This window comes from Ambystoma mexicanum, chromosome 2q (genome assembly GCF_040938575.1).
Source record: "Ambystoma mexicanum isolate Mex_15411 chromosome 2q, UKY_AmexF1_1, whole genome shotgun sequence".
Lineage (NCBI taxonomy): Eukaryota > Metazoa > Chordata > Amphibia > Caudata > Ambystomatidae > Ambystoma > Ambystoma mexicanum.
The window spans coordinates 797397809-797404318 of record NC_090924.1 but is presented as its reverse complement, the minus strand read 5'-3'; the positions used below and the strand labels follow the sequence as shown (position 1 = coordinate 797404318).

General features: G+C 40.8%; 1 long non-coding RNA gene across 1 annotated transcript; it reads right to left on the bottom strand.

Moving 5' to 3' along the window:
• Positions 1-5019: 5019 nt before the first annotated feature.
• On the bottom strand, positions 5020-5613 carry LOC138569023 (uncharacterized). Its single transcript, XR_011303062.1, has 3 exons — positions 5463-5613; positions 5250-5335; positions 5020-5107 (listed from the first exon to the last, which is right to left on the bottom strand). It is a non-coding gene; the product is annotated as an uncharacterized lncRNA (long non-coding RNA).
• Between the last annotated feature and the right edge of the window lie 897 nt (positions 5614-6510).

Below are 6510 nucleotides of genomic sequence, written 5' to 3'. Positions count from 1 at the left end.
TTCTATGAGTTGAGTAACTTAACCATAACTGCACGCCCATGCTAAGTGTAAATGTGATTTTTGCAAAGCACTGCGGGAGGAAGTGGGGACTGAGTTGTTTTTGCTATCTGCAAGCTGGCCCTCCAACCCCCTCCGCTGACAAGGATGGAGGTCGGACCTTGTCCCACATGCAAAGGAACTAGTGCCAATTTTCAATATACTAAAATCCAAATGTAAATGCAGGCACTAAACCAACTGCTAACATGAAATGTGCTTTCAACGAATATCACATTATAACTGCAAAATAATGAATAATAAATCCAAACATTTGGTGGTATTCTCAATAGCTAAACATAAGCATTCTGAAAATATACAATGAGACTTACTCCTTTTAAAATACTCTACTGATTGCCATTAGCTTGGGCATTGGTTTGGTGAGTGTGTTTACATTCTGATGTGTGTGTTGAAGACTGCAATGCCGCCTGCAGTCTATAGGGGCAGTGTGTGTGCCCAACACACCACAAGGATAGAAACAGAACCCTCCCCACACACACACAGGCTAATCACAAACGTATAGACAGGCAGTAAGAATCACACACATACCCACACATTCAGTAACGCACATATGAACATGCCATCTGGCACACATTTACTGACAAACCCATACACATTCACACATATATGCATACATAGATTAGCAAACAAGCAAACAATGAGCCACACATGCAATGATCCACACAAATACAAACCTACTCTAACGACACAGACACTTGGCCTGTAGGTAAATCTGTACTGAAAAGAAGTATGAAAACAAAGAAAAGCACCAGTTTCAAAATAAATATGAGCTCCAGCCTGCTCACAGCATCTGGAAACTGACATATGCATGCTAGCAACCCGTAGTATAATGAGATTATATGTCCAACATTATATGACAAGGCACAAAAAGAAATATTTTCTGTTATATTGAAGTATCCAGCAATGTTTTTTAAAATGGAAAAAACAATCCAATCTGAGATGACAAGTACGGCTGTAAGTGAGAGGCCCCCAAAAATGCAATCAATTCGCTCAATAGAGTCAATCACAATGCATCCCGGAAGGGAATGAGACTAAGACCAAGTGCTAATGTTAAAAAAAGTTTTTTTATCTAAGTAGGGCAAGCAGAATCTATTCTGCTCACGCCGAGAGCGCTCTGCAGAGAACATGTTACAAACTGTTTTTATACAACAATATCATCATCGAACAGGGGGAAGGCCTAAAGGGCACATAATCGATTGGTATTGGTTACTAGGGGCGAACACCTATAGATGTTATAGGGTTGGAGACGCTTGTTTGGCTGGGAGCACGTGATATGGCATTGACGCATCTTGGGTCAGTCGGTCAGCTGGGCTCATCGGACTGTCATGTGAGAACGGCAACATTTGATGTTGTTTCTTCGTTAAATAACCATTTGACATTTGCCCTTGTGGCCACACATTCCCATCTATTAACTACCATAATCTGCTTGTTCAGCAAGCTCAAAGACTTATGGCTTAAATACCTATGAAAACGTTGGTTCAAATACAGGTTAATTGATCATTGGGCAGAGGTTAAGATTCGTCCATTAAATGCAGCGCTTGATCTGTTGAAACAGTTCAGAAGGTAATGGCTAAAGAGGTATAGCTCTTAAGGTCACAGTGTGATCTGGGATGTTCACCTGATAAACAACAGAAGAAGGCTCTAAATCTAAGACTAGAAAAGATAGGTACCACATACCATCATGGGCATACATTTCATTGTGGGCGTTTAATGGTCGGTTGTCCAAACATCATTAAATCTCTGTTAATCTACCTTGACATCATGAGGGGCAGAGGAGAATTGAATTCCTTTTGCGGTGTGATTCCACGTTGCACAAAGAAACAGGACCTTTATATGTTACTTGCTGTATTACATTCAGGTTATGCTAATTTAAGAATATACTATATTTTCTAGCTAGCTGAATATTATCATTGCGACAAAAACTCATAAAAGAATCAAACGTGTACTTGAATTAGTGTTCGTCCTTCATTAAAACAGTTCATAGCTCAAGGTCTGGGCATACGGCCTTAACACATGTTGCCATAATACGAACATTCTGGTCCGGACGACTAACTACTGTATTGGTTTTACTTAGTACTATGCATGTATTTACATTTTAACTAAAAGTTGAGGTAGCTTAGTGCTCGTGTGTACAGTATTATGCTGGTTATGCGCTTCATTTCTCTTAGCAGCATCGTTTCATACGTTAATATACGTCACGCTTTCAAGAGCAATTTCTAATGTTAGGACTTTTGTTACACTTATGTCGTACATTATGCTAATATCCTTACATTATTCTACATGAAATAACCAGCTTATTCAGATGGCGAGCAGTTAAACACTTTGGTTTTCTTCTATTAAGGCACGAATAATGGAGTACACTAAAAGATCACGTCTAATTGTTTGATCCTGCTTTAAGGAGTATTGGCAGGGTATTATTTATGGCTAGTGTCTGCTGGGTGGTGGCAGGTTTATAGAGATGAATGACTTTGGTGCTGGCCCCTGTGCTGGGCTGTGTCAGGGTCAGTGAAGTAAGTTGTAAGACAGAAGATACAGTGTAAAATTTGTTGCATTCTCGTGGCTAGTCTCTCATGAGAACCGAACAACTACAAAGACGGCAGACGGGAGGAGGTGGGGGAGTAGCTTGCTCGCTGTGTGCACCTGCCTGGGAGAGCTGCAGGCCTGCGTTGAAACTTCACAACTATCCTGTCATTACAAAACAGAGTTGGTTCAACTCTAGTCTTACGCTGTAACAAGGGGGTCACAGTTCCTAGGGCTATTCCCGCACGAGTGCTCTGGGCCAGGGCTATGAGCCCAGAGCATCCGCACCTGGGCCTACCCAGGAAGTGTAGGAATGGGTGGGTTCAAAAGGCTCCCCTTCCACTCATTCCTCCCTTTTGTTACTTAAGTAACGAATATTGTAACTGCCCCAACCTCTTACGCTCTTCCTCCTCAGCTATTGCTTCATCCCATGCTGGTGTTCCCTTTATTGGCATCCATGCTCTGCATACCGCTCTAAGGCTTCCTCCCCTCCTGGCATACTCATCCGGGTACAGGTCATATAAATGCACCCTCCATCCCCCTCCCCTCCAGGTTCACCCATACCTCCTTATATCATTGTAACTCTCTGGGCTCCTTAATGGTTGAATGATATAGATTATCCACTCTATGCCCTGTATTGTATATAGCAGTCATTCTGTATTTGGGCTCTGAAATATCTCCTGTTTATACTTCTGCCTCATGTTTAATTTGTGCCACTCCATTTGCACGGCCCATTGTTTTTTTTAATATAACATTTTTATTGGTTTTTGAAAAACATAAAACATACATCCCCGTACAGCGGGGTAAACAAAACAAAAACTCCCCAATCCCTGCCCGACAACAACCTCCCACCATAGCTCACCCCCAACATTCTTCAAAGCACTTCTCGACATTTTACACTCTTATGTTACACCCTTCAGGTCATACGCAAGTCTCTGAGTTGCGCTACGGTACAATATTATGCTTACTGTTAGTGCATTTCTTCCCACTTTTGCCATATTTTCTGCGCTTTCTCAGGGCACCCTCTGGCAGCATAAACCCTCTTCTCCATGGCGATGCAGATGTCCACATCCGTGATCCATTGCTCAAAGCTCGGTGGTCTATCCGAGCCCCATAGTTGCGCTATGTTCCTTTTAAGTATCCCAGTGGTGGTAGCTAAGAATGCTTTCTCATATCTTGATAGGTCAATGTCTCCTATCCCCAGCAGTAATTGTTTTGGATTTACAGGTATTCTCTTCCCCATTACCCTTGATAGTTCATCACAGCACTGCTGCCAATATCGTTGAATGTTGACACATTCCCACAGGATGTGATGATACAAGCCTTCCTCCCTCTTACATCTCAAACAGTATGGATTCGCAATCTTACCCCATTTGAACAGCGCCACCCTTGGGTAATATACCCTATGTAGTATCTTCAATTGGATTAGTCTCAGCCTGGAGGAGATGGTCGATTCTCTGGGGTACATTAAAGCATTTATCCATTCCTCTAAGTATATCCCCTACCTCCCTCTCCCACTTGGCTTTCAGACCCGACATCTTTTTTGTGGCAAAGGAGTTAATAGCACTATACATAGTCGATGTAACTTTCTGTTCAAGCAGCTCTGGAAACACAATACGTTCTACTGGAGAATAATCAGGTATATCACACAATTCCGGGAGGTGAGCCTACAACGCGTGTTTGAGCTGGATATAGTGATATTGTTCGTTGGGTGGGAGTGCGAAGATGGCAGCTAGATCCTCAAACGTTAATATTACATTATCCTTCATTATGTCACCAATTTTCGTGATATATCACAACGGATGGGTAACCCCTATACCATGGAACTGGGGAACAACAAAATTACAAAAAAAGATCCCGAAGGGAAAAAGGGAGTTCACATGGAGGAGTACTGTATTAATTTGAGTACTCAATTATGGAAATAGAGGCGAGGAAGAAAAGGAGAGCCCAGTCATAAATATTCACATTATCATTTTTAATTAGTAATTTATTACCATTATAAAATTGCATAATATATAAACATCAAATCAACAATAAAATCGATAAATTGATTATAAAATACTTGTCGAATCTAATGCCTCAAGCCATTCAATAGCAGTTTAGTTGCCACAATTCGTAACCTCATGTTACTCAAGGTAAAGCATCGCTGTCTCATTTTAAATTCCATCCAAATAGTCAAAGTGCTATGGAGAGGGCAAATAGTTAACAATTGAATAAAGTGCTAAGTGCAACCAAGTGCTAAGTGCCAAGTTGTTAACAAAGAAATAAAGTACTAAATGCAAAAAAAGTGCTACATGCCTACTGTACATACATGATCTTAAAATATCATAACAGTTTCGGCGAATTCAACCTATCTGGCTCCATTGAGCGAGTCAGTAGTCGCCTTCCTCAGGGCGCACTAAATATTGCAAATAAAAACCTGGAACGAACTAATGCTTAAATTGTCTATCATTCAGTAGTTCTTGCAGGTAAAACTTTGTACAATTCATAAGAGCTTGATTGTAGATCTGAAAGTCTGTGGGAGACGTTGACCCTTAATGAAACACATTAAAACAGACAAAATAGAAAAAACAGAAAAAAACTTTGTTAAAATACAGAGTATAATGAGTGAGCCTCCTAATTTTCGATGCCTCTAGCCATGGAAATAAAACCTGGGGATATATATATATATTCACCTAAGTTGGTCCAGAAGTGGTGCCGAAAAATGTGTTTGTTTCGATCCGCCACCCAAACAGGACTGGTGATGCAAATGAATTTACATCTACAAAAGACAAAAATAAGAAGCTAAAAGAGATATCACTAGATTATCTCAGACTTCGATTGCTAAAACACAGTGTCCCCTGTCTCCACAGAGAGCAGATCAATATGTTACCCCTTCTATTACCAACCTTAAATTGTAGAATGTTTTAGCCTCTAATCGTGTCTGCAATCGACTCTATAATAGATAAGGATAGGGAATATTCCAAATCTTCGAGTCTTCGACGGTGTGGGATCAAGTTGGAAGGAGAGGCCAACAAATGCTAACCCGTAGGTGAAAAAACCCTAAGAAAAAGGTATAGAACAAGGTTTGCATATTAAAGGTTGTAAGCCATTAGGTGCAGCAATTAAAGAAGTGTTTTGAGTTGAAAAAGTAAACTGCATCAAATTAAATGGGTTCAGACAGGGTGGGAGGATGAACTAATACTTGGATCAGACAAATGCCACTTGCACAAGCCTGTCCTAGTTTGTCGTGTTGAAACTGACAATTCTGGACCTCTAGTGCACCCGTTTCAAACCACTGTAATAGTGTCAAAGTTCTAATCTAGGAAAGTCTTTTATCTAGATTATTAAATAGCGGGCTCAGGTTCGCGCCGTCCGATATAGTCTCCTCCACAAGATGTATAAATATGCACAAAACTCGAGACATTAACTCAAGCTAAATATATGTCCTATGTCCTGTCGGTAACATACAAGGAGACTAAATGCGGCTCGCGGAGAGGAGAGCCTACAGATATATATAAAATAGCAAAGTATTCTCACCCGGTACAAGCCTTCTCTTTTCGTCTCTGAATGCAGCTGCCTGAAATGCACACCATCCGATGTGGCCTCCGCGGCTGTGTTTATAAACACACGCGGTACTAGAGACAGAAACAAGACTGCGTATGTGCCCTTTGGCCTATAGAGACTAAAAAAGGACTAAAGTACGGTCTCGCCACACAGAAAACCTACAAATGTATAAATGTATGTTAGCAAATGTAGCATGAATGAATGTGCCAACAATATTACCTGCTCAGGCTATATTTAAATAACTGGCGTAAAAAAACGCTGTTGAGTGTTGTATTCAACATTGTACGCGAAATAGCACCCTAATCAAATAGGGACTATATGCGTCAATTTTAAGTCCCATAAATGCTCAAAGGGGACTTAATTTCTAAAATACAGGAACCAAGGCATAAG